This window comes from Lolium rigidum, chromosome 7 (assembly GCF_022539505.1).
Source record: "Lolium rigidum isolate FL_2022 chromosome 7, APGP_CSIRO_Lrig_0.1, whole genome shotgun sequence".
In the NCBI taxonomy this organism is placed as follows: Eukaryota; Viridiplantae; Streptophyta; class Magnoliopsida; order Poales; family Poaceae; genus Lolium; species Lolium rigidum.
In genome coordinates, this window is record NC_061514.1 from 180,980,380 (window position 1) to 180,995,548 (window position 15,169).

The window sequence follows — 15,169 nt, forward strand, 5'->3', positions numbered from 1 at the left end:
CGTCCTGCACACCACATATATGCGTTTCGACCCCTACTATAGATTTACCTCTACTTTTATTATTCTCTTTATTTATTATGGATAATTACTTGTCCAACTATCCATTTTCACCCAAATTTCACATGGCAGTGTCGATTTCTTTTCACCATGTGTTACCCCCACCCCACCCTACCTAAGAGCATCTCCGGCCGCGTCCCCAAGCGGCGCGGATCGAGCGTTTGGGGAACCCGTTTTGTTCGTGCGTGTTTGGGGGACGTCGCTCCCCAGCCGCGTCCCCCAAAAATACACCCCAAATAAATAAAAGTGCATTCAAATCAAATTTGATTATATATTACAAGTTTGAATGAAACAGCTAGATTTTATCTAATCCTTAGCCTACTGGCCGCCCGGCGGTGCGTTCGACGGCCCCGCCCCGTCTTCGCCTCCCCTCCTCCGTCTGCCATAGGCTAGCTAAGAAGCGAGAGGCACCCCGCTTGGGGCGCATAGAAGAGCTGGAGCTAGGCTGCGAGGTCATGCCTTTTCTTGGACCGGCGCTCGGAAGGCATCATAGATGGGATTTCCGAGTTTATTTCCCCGTTGAGGAATCTTGAGCGGTTCCATCCCGATCGGTTGATCTTTCTTGTTGTTGGGGGCTGGCACAAGCTGTATTGATGAGCTGTTGAACATGCGAGCATAGTTTGGAGTCATACGGTTGCGAACGAGCGCCTCGGCTCACATTAGAGAAAGTCATAACCATCAATCGTCCTAATGTTTTCGGGACGGCGGTAGTGCATGAGGTTAAGATGGTAGGCTCGGCATTCACTTAGAGTCTCACGACTTTCCGACGAGACTCTCACGCAATATCTTGGCAAGCACCAAATAAGAGTAGTACCTCGCGGAGATAGTTGGAGGAGCCTGTGTAGGCTCCGGAGGATAGCAGAAAGCAATGTCCCCATGAGTGAATTGCTCCTGTGAGTGAATCTGAAAACCATGAGCACGGCCACTACCAAATTACATGGCTTGACAGAAGTCAAGGTAGTTGCAAGTGTACTGCTCCTGTCCAGTCATCCAAGAGCAGCATCATCATGAAAGAAAACAGTGCAATGGAATTGACGGACAAGGATTGGGCAATACACCCCAACTCCTTTTGTACTGCCAGGCTTCAGGCACACAAGATCAAACATCCCCATCTTCTGCAAGGTATCAACCACAAAGCGGTACCGAGTGGCTTGGAGCATGGTAAGTTCTTCCTTGTTGATGGCCTTGGGCTGCACAATGACACCATTCCTCATGCATTCGAGAAATTATAGAAATCATCTCATATATTCAATCGAGTGTTGGTCCAAAATTCCCTATCTCCATTGTTGTAGGTTCTTTCCTCGAACCTATAGGGATTCTCCTCTCCGAGTCTCCTCCAAGCAACAACATGTACTTGTACCAACGTGAATGTTGGCACTTTCTCAACAAGATCATCATCTCAAACTAGGTCTTTGTTTTTTTCCTTTTCTTTCCCGTTGACTTGGTCCTACCTCACTGCTGAGCTGCACAGTCCTTGCTCTAGGCTGCTTTGCTAGGCATACGAGTGCTAGTTCGGCACCCGGGGGCCTCTCATTCCTGCCCCTCTTGGCAGCAACACGTGTGTCATCACGAGAATCTCCTGTGAATGAGCAAATAGAGTGAGAATAGCGTGAGGACAAGTGTACATATTATTAAAAATAAGGAGGCCAAAAGTATAACATATGTACAAGTGTGTAAGAGCAAGATCTATAACCCTTGTTTTGTGTGTTTGATAACAACACTTGAACAATTCTAACCATGCACAAAGATTGTCTTTGATGGATTTGTAGGTGTACGGTGCCCTCGTTGAGACACTATGATCGGAAAAGTGAAGCGTAGATCTTAGGTTTTACGGTTTGTACGTGTGTGTGTCGTGAGGTAACATGGTAGGAGAGGAAAAGAGGAAAAAACGGTTTTAGCCATAGCGGTACTACCGGTACCGGGAGCGGTAGTACCGCTCACCTCTTCAGTACCGCTACGAGATACCGCTTGCGAGGATTGCACACGGATTGTCCCACGGAGACAAGTTACGGTACCTTTACGGTACCTTGAGCGGTAGTACCACTTGCAAGCGGTAGTACCGCCCGACGGTGCCGCTCAAGTACCAGTAACACGTTACGGCGAGTGCCAGCTTTAGTGCCGCTCACGGTACCGCTTTGGATCCGATGAGTGCTGGACCCTATTGCGGGTACCTCAAGCGGTGCACAGCGACGTCAGTACCGCTATGTGTCCACGTGGACAAGTTACGTAGGGATTCAAACTCGGAGCGGTAGTACCTTCCCGGAAGCGGTAGTACACTTCCGGAAGCGGTAGTACCGCTTAGGCAAAAACAGCACATAACGGTTGGATTTGGAGGGACCTATAAAAAGGCCCCTTCTTCCCCAGCTCGTTTTTAGCTCTTCTCTCTCTCCTCCATTGTTGTTGAGCTCAAACTGAGGGGATCTCCCTTCCTACCCAATCAATCTTGCTCATACTTTGAGAAGTGGTGGAGGAGACCCCGATCTATCGTTCTACCGAGAGAAATTTCACCAATTCGTGGTAGTCCTTAGTGGATCTTGGTGGTAGAGTTCCTATGGTGGAATCTTGGAAGAAGTGCATCCATGGAGGCTAGCTTGGTGTTGTACTAGCCCGATGGGTTGTTGGGAGCCTCTTTGTGGTGTGGAGCTCGCCTCCAACCTTTTGAAGGAATCACCGCCTCGACCTAGGTGCCTTAGTGGAGAAGGGGAGCACCTTCGTGAGAGGCTCTCTCGAGGAAGAAGGTGAGGCCTTCCTTCGTGGTGTGGCCGTCTAGTCTCTTGTGTGAGACTAGCACCTCCTCAACAGCAGACGTACTTCCTATTGTGGAAGGAGCTGCGGAAACAAACCTCGCCTCGTCTCCGCGCCCTCACGGTTGTCCCGCTCCTTACTCTTACTATCTTTGTGTGATTCCTTTGCTTGTTGTACTTGTCTAGGATCATTGTAGAGATCACCGTACATCGCTAAAGCTATCACCTTTACCTTCGGTTGCACTAAAAATTGAAAAGACTAAAACTTTACGTAGCGTCTCCATTCCCCACCCTCTTGATCGCTACGATCCATTCAAATGGTATCGGAGAGCAAGGTTTTCTTGCTCGGGCTTTCCATCTAAGAAATGGCCAATCAAGAGGTGGATGTTAATGGAGTCCTTCCCAGGTGAGCAATCATCTCCATCATCAATTGCCGATAATACTCCGGCTACTTTGGATGACCTCGAAGAATTGGAGTCATCCATTGTCTCCAATTGAAGGCTATGATGATGGAGTTGATTACTCCAAAACCAAACCCCATCATAGATCATAAGAGAGGTGTCAATGTTCCCCCGCCCACAAGTTAACACTTTTCCTCTCGTTGGATTTGTTGAGCAATCGACAAAGCCACCTCGGGAAAAGGATCTTGAGGATGTTGACACCTCATCAAAAGGGAAGGATGAATCTCCGGTTGCGGAGACAATTAAGAGGTGATCATCGCCGGTCTGCCACATGATACGTCTCAGACGTATAGATAATTTCTTATGTTCTATGCCATATTATTGATGATACCTACATGTTTTATGCACACTTTATGTCATATTCGTGCATTTTACGGAACTAACCTATTAACAAGATGCCGAAGTGCCGGTTCATGTTTTACTGCTTGTTTTTGGTTTCGAAATCCTAGTAACGAAATATTCTCGGAATTGGACGAAACGAAGACCCGGGGGCCTATTTTGCCACGGACCTTCCGAGAAGACCGAAGAGCATACGAAGTGGGGCCACGAGGTGGCCAAACCACATGGCGGCGCGGCCAAGGGGGGCCGCGCCGCCCTGTGGTGTGGGCCCCTCGTCGGCCCCCGACTGCGCCCTTCCGCCTACTTAAAGCCTCCGTCGCGAAACCCACGAGGCGAAAAACCACGATACGGAAAACCTTGCGAGACGCCGCCGCCGCCGATCCCATCTCGGGGGATTACGGAGATCTCCTCCGGCACCTGCCGGGAGGGGATTCATCTCCCGGAGGACTCTACACCGCCATGGTCGCCTCCGGAGTGATGAGTGAGTAGTTCACCCCTGGACTATGGGTCCATAGCGGTAGCTAGATGGTTGTCTTCTCCTCATTGTGCTTCATTGTTGGATCTTGTGAGCTGCCTAACATGATCAAGATCATCTATACTGTAATACTCTATGTTGTGTTTGTCGGGATCCGATGGATAGAGAATACCATGTTATGTTAATTATCAAGTTATTACATATGTGTTGTTTATGATCTTGCATGCTCTCCGTTACTAGTAGAGGCTCTGGCCAAGTTTTTGCTTTTAACTCCAAGAGGGAGTATTTATGCTCGATAGTGGGTTCATGCCTGCATTGACACATGGGACGATGACGAGAAAGTTCTAAGGTTGTGTTGTCTTGTTGCCACTAGGGATAAAACATTGGCGCTATGTCCGAGGATGTAGTTGTTGATTACATTACGCACCATACTTAATGCAATTGTCTGTTGCTTTGCAACTTAATGCTTGGAAGGGGTTCGGATGATAACACTGAAGGTGGACTTTTTAGGCATAGATGCGGTTGGATGGCGGTCTATGTACTTTGTCGTAATGCCCAATTAAATCTCACTATACTTATCATGTCATGTATGTGCATTGTTATGCCCTCTCTATTTGTCAATTGCCGACTGTAATTTGTTCACCCAACATGCTTTTATCTTATGGGAGAGACACCTCTAGTGAGCTGTGGACCCGGTCCATTCTTTTAATCTTGAAATACAAATCTGCTTGCAATACTTGTTTTACTTGTTTTCTCTGCAAACAATCATCTTCCACACAATACGGTTAATCCTTTGTTACGGCAAGCCGGTGAGATTGACAACCTCACTTTGTTTCGTTGGGGCAAAGTACTTTGGTTGTGTTGTGCGGGTTCCACGTTGGCGCCGGAATCTACGGTGTTGCGCCGCACTACATCCCGCCGCCATCAACCTTCAACGTGCTTCTTGACTCCTCTCTGGTTCGATTAAACCTTGGTTTCTTGCGAGGGAAACTTGCTGCTGTGCGCATCACACCTTCCTCTTGGGGTTGCCCAACGGACGTGTCAACTACACGCCATCAAGCAAATTTTACGGCGCCGTTGCTGGGGAGATCAAGACACGGCTGCAAGGGAGTCTCCACTTCTCAATCTCTTTACTTTGTTTTTGTCTTGCTTTATTTTATTTACTACTTTGTTTGCTGCATTATATCAAAACACAAAAAAATTAGTTGCTAGCTTTACTTTATTTACTGTCTTGCTTCTATATCAAAAACACAAAAAAATTAGTTACTTGTTTTACTTTACTTAATATCATGCATGTTTTTATTTCACTAGTTAAGCATAATGGAAAACAACAAAAATATGAGAGATCTTTATGAACTTTATCTTGAATTAGGACATGATGTGTTTGAAGAGAGAATTAAAAAACCCATGGAACTTTATATGCATGCTAATGGGAATGTTATTACTATGGATGCTTTGAACACCATTGTTGCTAATGCTATGGAAAATTCTAAGCTTGGGGAAGGCTGGCTACGATGAGCATGATCTTTTTAGTCCCCCAAGCATTGAGGAGAAAATTTTCTTTTATGATTACAATATGCCTCCTATATATGATGATAGCCACTTTGTTGAATTTGCTCCCACTACAACTAATAAAATTGATTATGCTTATGTGGAGAGTAATAATTTTATGCATGAGACTCATGATAAGAATGCTTTATGTGATAGTTACATTGTTGAGTTTGCTCATGATGCTACTGAAAATTATTATGAGAGAGGAAAATATGGTTGTAGAAATTTTCATGTTACTAAAACACCTCTCTATGTGCTTGAAATTTTTGAAGCTACACTTGTTTTATCTTCCTATGCTTGTTACTTTGCTCTTCATGAACTTGTTTATTTACAAGATTCCTATGCATAGGAAGCATGTTAGACTTAAATGTGTTTTGAATTTGCCTCTTGATGCTCTCTTTTGCTTCAAATACTATTTCTTGCGAGTGCATCATTAAAGCTGCTTGAGCCCATCTTAATGGCTATAAAGAAAGAACTTCTTGGGAGATAACCCATGTGTTATTTTGCTACAGTACTTTTGTTTTATATTTGAGTCTTGGAAGTTGTTTACTACTGTAGCAACCTCTCCTTATCTTAGTTTTGATGTTTTGTTGTGCCAAGTAAAGTCTTTGATAGTAAAGTAAGTACTAGATTTGGATTACTTGCGCGAGTTCCAGATTTCTTTGCTTGTCACGAATCTGGGTCTACCTCCCTGTAGGTAGCTCAGAAAATTAAGCCAATTTACGTGCATGATCCTCAGATATGTACGCAACTTTCATTCAATTTGAGCATTTTCATTTGAGCAAGTCTGGTGGCCTAATAAAATCCATCTTTACGGACTGTTCTGTTTTGACAGATTCTGCCTTTTATTTCGCATTGCCTCTTTTGCTATGTTGGATGAATTTCTTTGATCCATTAATGTCCAGTAGCTTTATGCAATGTCCAGAAGTGTTAAGAATGATTGTGTCACCTCTGAACATGTGAATTTTTATTATGCACTAACCCTCTAATGAGTTGTTTCGAGTTTGGTGTGGAGGAAGTTTTCAAGGATCAAGAGAGGAGTATGATGCAATATGATCAAGGAGAGTGAAAGCTCTAAGCTTGGGGATGCCCCGGTGGTTCACCCCTGCATATTCTAAGAAGACTCAAGCGTCTAAGCTTGGGGATGCCCAAGGCATCCCCTTCTTCATCGACAACATTATCAGGTTCCTCCACTGAAACTATATTTTTATTCCGTCACATCTTATGTACTTTGCTTGGAGCGTCGGTTTGTTTTTGTTTTTTGTTTTGTTTGAATAAAATGGATCCTAGCATTCACTTTATGGGAGAGAGACACGCTCACGCTGTAGCATATGGACAAATATGTCCTTAGGCTCTACTCATAGTATTCATGGCGAAGTTTCTTCTTCGTTAAATTGTTATATGGTTGGAATTGGAAAATGCTACATGTAGTAACTCTAAAATGTCTTGGATAATTTGATACTTGGCAATTGTTGTGCTCATGTTTAAGCTCTTGCATCATATACTTTGCACCCATTAATGAAGAAATACTTAGAGCTTGCTAATTTGGTTTGCATATTTGGTTTCTCTAGAGTCTAGATAACATCTAGTATTGAGTTTTGAACAACAAGGAAGACGGTATGGAGTCTTATAATGTTTACAATATGTCTTTTATGTGAGTTTTGCTGTACCGTTCATCCTTGTGTTTGTTTCAAATAACCTTGCTAGCCTAAACCTTGTATCGAGAGGGAATACTTCTCATGCATCCAAAATACTTGAGCCAACCACTATGCCATTTGTGTCCACCATACCTACCTACTACATGGTATTTATCCGCCATTCCAAAGTAAATTGCTTGAGTGCTACCTTTAAAATTCCATCATTCACCTTTGCAATATATAGCTCATGGGACAAATAGCTTAAAAACTATTGTGGTATTGAATATGTACTTATGCACTTTATCTCTTATTAAGTTGCTTGTTGTGCGATAACCATGTTTACGGGGACGCCATCAACTATTCTTTGTTGAATATCATGTGAGTTGCTATGCATGTCCGTCTTGTACGAAGTAAGAGAGATCTACCACCTTCATGGTTGGAGCATGCATATTGTTAGAGAAGAACTTTGGGCCGCTAACTAAAGCCATGATTCATGGTGGAAGTTTCGAGTTTTGGACATATATCCTCAATCTCATATGAGAATAATAATTGTTGCCACATGCTTATGCATTAAAGAGGAGTCCATTATCATGTTGTCCATGTTGTCCCGGTATGGATGTCTAAGTTGAGAATAATCAAAAGCGAGAAATCCAAAATGCGAGCTTTCTCCTTAGACCTTTGTACGGGCGGCATGGAGGTACCCCATTGTGACACTTGGTTAAAACATGTGCATTGCAAAGATCCGGTAGTCCAAGCTAATTAGGACAAGGTGCGGGCACTATTAGTATACTATGCATGAGACTTGCAACTTGTAAGATATAATTTACATAACTCATATGCTTTATTACTACCGTTGACAAAATTGTTTCATGTTTTCAAAATAAAAGCTCTAGCACAAATATAGCAATCGATGCTTTCCTCTTTGAAGGACCATTCTCTTTACTTTTATGTTGAGTCGGTTCACCTATCTCTCTCCACCTCAAGAAGCAAACACTTGTGTGAGCTGTGCATTGATTCCTACATACTTGCATATTGTACTTGTTATATTACTCTATGTTGACAATTATCCATGAGATATACATGTTACAAGTTGAAAGCAACCGCTGAAACTTAATCTTCCTTTGTGTTGCTTCAATACCTTTACTTTGATTTATTGCTTTATGAGTTAACTCTTATGCAAGACTTATTAATACTTGTCTTGAAGTACTATTCATGAAAAGTCTTTGCTTTATGATTCACTTGTTTACTCATGTCATTACCATTGTTTTGATCGCTGCATCCACTACATATGTTTACAAATAGTATGATCAAGGTTATGATGGCATATCACTTGAGAAATTATCTTTGTTATCGTTTTACCTGCTCGGGACGAGCGAGAACTAAGCTTGGGGATGCTTGATACGTCTCAGACGTATCGATAATTTCTTATGTTCTATGCCATATTATTGATGATACCTACATGTTTTATGCACACTTTATGTCATATTCGTGCATTTTACGGAACTAACCTATTAACAAGATGCCGAAGTGCCGGTTCTGTTTTACTGCTGTTTTTGGTTTCAGAAATCCTAGTAACGAAATATTCTCGGAATTGGACGAAACGAAGACCCGGGGGCCTATTTTGCCACGAACCTTCCGAGAAGACCGAAGAGCATACGAAGTGGGGCCACGAGGTGGCCAAACCACATGGCGGCGCGGCCAAGGGGGGCCGCGCCGCCTGTGGTGTGGGCCCCTCGTCGGCCCCCGACTCTGCCCTTCCGCCTACTTAAAGCCTCCGTCGCGAAACCCACGATGCGAAAAACCACGATACGGAAAACCTTGCGAGACGCCGCCGCCGCCGATCCCATCTCGGGGGATTACGGAGATCTCCTCCGGCACCCTGCCGGAGAGGGGATTCATCTCCCGGAGGACTCTACACCGCCATGGTCGCCTCCGGAGTGATGAGTGAGTAGTTCACCCCTGGACTATGGGTCCATAGCGGTAGCTAGATGGTTGTCTTCTCCTCATTGTGCTTCATTGTTGGATCTTGTGAGCTGCCTAACATGATCAAGATCATCTATACGTAATACTCTATGTTGTGTTTGTCGGGATCCGATGGATAGAGAATACCATGTTATGTTAATTATCAAGTTATTACATATGTGTTGTTTATGATCTTGCATGCTCTCCGTTACTAGTAGAGGCTGCGGCCAAGTTTTTGCTTTTAACTCCAAGAGGGAGTATTTATGCTCGATAGTGGGTTCATGCTGCATTGACACACGGGACGGTGACGAGAAAGTTCTAAGGTTGTGTTGTCTTGTTGCCACTAGGGATAAAACATTGGCGCTATGTCCGAGGATGTAGTTGTTGATTACATTACGCACCATACTTAATGCAATTGTACTGTTGCTTTGCAACTTAATGCTTGGAAGGGGTTCGGACGATAACTCTGAAGGTGGACTTTTTAGGCATAGATGCGGTTGGATGGCGGTCTATGTACTTTGTCGTAATGCCCAATTAAATCTCACTATACTTATCATGTCATGTATGTGCATTGTTATGCCCTCTCTATTTGTCAATTGCCCGACTGTAATTTGTTCACCCAACATGCTTTTATCTTATGGGAGAGACACCTCTAGTGAGCTGTGGACCCCGGTCCATTCTTTTAATGCTTGAAATACAAATCTGCTTGCAATACTTGTTTTACTTGTTTTCTCTGCAAACAATCATCTTCCACACAATACGGTTAATCCTTTGTTACGGCAAGCCGGTGAGATTGACAACCTCACTTTGTTTCGTTGGGGCAAAGTACTTTGGTTGTGTTGTGCGGGTTCCACGTTGGCGCCGGAATCTACGGTGTTGCGCCGCACTACATCCCGCCGCCATCAACCTTCAACGTGCTTCTTGACTCCTCCTGGTTCGATTAAACCTTGGTTTCTTTCGAGGAAAACTTGCTGCTGTGCGCATCATACCTTCCTCTTGGGGTTGCCCAACGAACGTGTGAAATACACGCCATCACTGCACCACCATGTGATTACACCGTAAATGTCCCAATACCTATGCCTCGCATTTTGACTCATGGTTCACCACCGCTACTTGAATCTAATAGCTTTGAAAATTGGCAATCCTTAATGCGTTCCCATGTGCGCAGCGCTTATACCGAGCTTTGGCGTATCATTGAGGAGGGATATTCACCACAAGACCCAATGAACTTGACAAGAAGGGAAGTGGTGGACGATCAACTCAACGCCATCGCCATCAACATGATTCACTTGGCCATTACTCCCAAGGACCGCGCTCATATCCGCTCGCTCAAGTCCGCCAAGGAAGCTTGGGATGAACTTGACAAACTCTTCCTTGGAAATGGGAACATTCAATGCTCTCGCTTTAATGAAGTGATGGCCAACGACTTCATCATGGAAGAGGGAGAATCGCCCGAAGAGATGTACCGGCGCCTTATTGCTCTCGCCATGCAAATGCGAGATCTTGGAGCGACATTTGTGGATGACCTTTGGATCAAGAAAAAGTTCTACAATGGTCTCCTTCCTTGGAGTGGAAACAAGAAACGAAACTCAAGACCAAGAAGCTCTTGCTACAATTGTGGCGACAAAAGTCACTTTGTTGCGGATTGTATCTACGAGAGAAGGGACGTAAATGGTGGATACCTCATTCGTAAGAGCAAGTTTAGATCTCTCCCCAAAGGGCTCTCCAAGCTATCCTTCAACAACGACGTCACCAAGATCTCCTCCACCGAGAAACCTAGAACTAACATGCTAGGAGATCGAGATCATATTGTGGAAAAGGAAAGGCTTGAAAAGAAGGAGGAATTAGAACTTATCTCTCTCACCCAAGCTTACGAGGAAGAAGTGTGCATGCGTATGACTCTTGAAGCTAGTGCTCTTATTCTTGAAGACTTCAACAATTCTCTCATCTCCCAACTCAACAAGGACCGAGATTATGCTCTTGGTTGGGTGGACAAGCTCAAGGCAAAGGAGTGTTATCTTGAAGAAAATCATGAATGGTCGCTTGAGGATGTTGCAACCTTTGCCAAGAAGAAAGAAGATGAAGGTCCTAATTCATGTTTGGACAAGCTCCTTGACGAAGTTTGCTTCTTGAGAACACACAATGCAAAATTCTTGGAAGTCATCTCAACTCAAGAGAAGGCCTTGGATGAATACTATCGCTTGAGTAAAGAGAAGGTGCAATGTTGTGATCACGAAGAAGAAATCGCCACTCTAAAGAAACACAAGGCCAAGCTATTTGAAGTGAATGAGAGGCAAAATGAATCCTTGTTGGAGTGGATCCGTTTGAGCAAAGAAAATGTCACTTGTTGTAACCATGAGGATGAAATTGCGTATCTTAAGAGAAGCAAGGACAAACTTATGGTGATCAAGCTTATGCAAGATGAAGCCTTAAAAGAATACCAACTCTCAAGCAAGGATCACACTTGTTGTAATCATGAAGACGACATTGCCACTTTGGAGAGACACAAGCGTTTACTCTTGAGAAGAAATTCTCTTCTTGAGGAAGCTCTATCGGATCATGAAGATGAAGTTAACCACTTGAAGTCCGAGATTGAGAGTCTCCAAGTCCAAATCCAATTCTTGGAAGGAGTCATTGAAGCCTATGAGGACCTATGCAATGAAGGAGAAGTGGGAATCATGCCAAAGAAGATTGAGAGAGGAAGAATGATCAATGAAATGAAGAACGTCATGATAGGGCCCATTGAAAAATGGGTTCCTATTTCTAAGTCTTGATCCATGAAGGACCTTGCTTTCGGAGGTGCTTATTGGGTGGTTCATCTTGAAGCCACAAGTCTTATGTCCGGAAGCAAGGAATTCGTTGCCGTCATCGAGTCACTTATCTCTATCATTCTCATGACGTCAACACAAGCGAGCTTAAAGGTATTGGAGCCTTGACAAGGTGGTGATCATGTCCTACCTTGTCAAGACTCTTGCGTATGTTCTCTTTGTTCATTGCATTACACTCTTGGGTCTTTGTACCTACTATAATGAACATGTAGTGGTTCTCTTGTGGAGCTAGTCTCTTCAAGAGGCCACGGTCTAGGACTAATGGAATTTGCTTCTTTGTGTAGAGATCGTGTTTTGTAGGAATTGTGTTGAAGGAAATGTACCATGATGAAGTTTCTCAAACAATTTCAATACAAAGTCTATGACATAATCATTACAAGAAGAAGCAACAATGGAATGGAGTTTATGCTCAAGATCTTGGATGTCTTCATCGGCAAAGAAGGAATCCACTATATACTCCTAGCCATACTCTTACCCTAACCTCATGGGGCTGTCGGAAGTGAGAAACAAACCTAAGAAGACACTCAAACATGATGATGGAGTATGAGTCTATTGTGTGGTTTGTGGTATTGAGTGATGAGACCTTTCGATGGATATGACAGTTCTTTGGAGGAGGCGAAGTGCTTCTTGTGAGAAAGGAGATGCAATTCCCCGGTTACCATAGGAAGGATGGGTGTTGGCACTCGCCGATCCCAAAAGCTACCTTCTATGTGTGCCGGGGAAGGACGAAGTTCCACCTATGTGGAGCCATCTACACCACAAGGCCAAGTCTCTTCCACTAGACAACCAAGTGCTAGATCATCTCTTTCACAACCTCAAGTTTCGGCATCAACAACAATGAGGTCAAGGCGAGGACCTAAACCATGATGAAGATCAAGGGACCTCACAAGAATCTATCCTTTGGTCCATTCTCGCCGGGGTGCTAAAGCGTCAAGACTCTTTCATAATTCAAGCAAAGTACAAGACATACTCAAGAGCAAGATATGAGGGGTCCAACGGTATAGCAACCCCAAGTCTCAATTCTTCCCAAATGAGTCCGACAAGTCAATGGTCTCACTCTCTACCGATAGTCATCAAGGTTTGCTTCTCTACCTTTGTGCTTCTCATTCGGACATTGTGTCAAAAGTGGGTACTTATACCACTCTTGTGCCATATGTCTAGATGTAAAGCACGCATGAACATAGGGGGAGTGCGGTTTAAATTTATTGAGCTATCCCTCCCCCCATAACGCATAAAGAAACCCAAAGCATATGCTATTAATCAATTAAGTGACTATGAGCTTCATGCTGAGTTGTAGTCGTGAGTCCTAGGTCTCTACGCGACCTCACACTACCAAACTCTTACACGGTGGCTTCGGCCACCAACCTCCTCCTTGAGGAGTTGTTGTTCGTGTTGTGTTTTTCGTTTCTTCTTTTGTCTTTGTTTCTTCATGGGAGATTCACCCAAGCTTGGCTTTTCTTGCTTTGATTCTTGCGAGCTTGGTTGGGTAGTACCTTAACAGTTCCGTCATCTAATCCTAAGCCATCATCTATCTCTTGAGCCATCTCAGTCTAAAAGCACAAGTCTACACTAAAATCTGAGTGTCTTTGAGTTTGGAGGCCGGTACTACCGGATCTCAGCCGGTACTACCGCTTTGGGCAGTAATCTGACAAAACTGAATTTTGTCCCCAGAGCGGTACTACCGCTAGAGGTACCGGGCAAGTACCGGTAAGCGGTACTACCGCTTCTACGAGCGGTACTACCGCTTGCGTTTTTGACTAGAGGTACCGGTTGGGTCGGGATTCATCCCAAACCACCACAAAATCCCATCCTCCTCAAGTCACCGACGCCCCCAAGCTCAAGACCTCGAGGAGATCGGCCCCGATCTCCTCTTCCAGCCGCGCCGGCCAAATCTCCTCCGTGGAGAAGCTTCCCCACCCTCTTCTCCGCCATGTTCTCCCGGTATGAACCCTAATCTCTCTCTCTAGGGTGTGTTGAACTCCCTAGATGCATAGGCTAGGGTTTGATGGAGGTTTGCGGTGGAGAAGCCCTCTTGGAAGCTCTACATGTGCGGGGATACTAGCTAGCAACAATGTGTGACACTATGAACTACTTTGCCATGTCCTCAATCTCGATTTCGATGTGCTGAGCTTGAGCGGTAGTACCGCTCATTCACGGGCGGTACTACCGGTCCAAGCGGTACTACCGGTTCGAAATTGCGGTACTACCGCTTTGACTAGGTTCACCAATGTTGCTTGTTAGTGTCCTCTTTGATCCTTAAATTCGTGACTTGTGCACTTATCCCCTATTCCCTCCCAAACCTTTGCTATTCACAGGAGCACCTAGGACCCGTGGTGGCGGCAAGGTTAAGCCACCCTCTCGTCGTCATCGAGATGAAGATGAGCAAGAGGAGATCGTTCCCGCTAGGCTCACCAAGCGTCGAGGGATGCAGCAGTCGGCGTAAGGGCAGCCCAAGGCCCTCAAAAGTCGATGGTAGAGCTCAAGAAAGCCCAATCTTGCAAATAAGAGGAGCCAATCCATATTTGCTACCAAGGAATGCTCGTCAATGCCCCAATCCCTTCTTCTATCATGCCGACCAAGAGAGGATCTACAAAGAAGTCTATGGAGCCAAGGAATTCAACTGTTGCCCTCAATATTCCATCAGCATGGAAAAGCTCAACTCCAACCTCGAATACTTTGGAGAAGCTCTTGAGATATGTGAGGAGCAAGGGCTTATTCCACTAATGACTTTCTCTCACAACTACTCCAAGGAGGTGATATGTCTATTCTATGCCACCGTGGTGTTTCTTTAGGATGAAAATGGCTTCCGTACCTTGAGGTGGATGACTAGGGAGCATATGATGGAGGCCACGTGGGAGGATTTCGCTAGAGGCATTGGATATGAGCTCATCATCAATGACTACAACGTCTTCCGGATTCATCTCCAAGCCAAGCCAATGGCCAAGGAGAAGATGGCAAATCTCTACATCCCCGGGAGGATGTTGTGTGGAAGTGCTTACCACCTCCTTCCCGTCTACGACATCATGAACCGCATCTACCGCAGCACCATCAACCCAAAACACACCAACCATGATGAAGTGCATGGGTTCCTTGTGGAACCTTTGATACGTCTCCA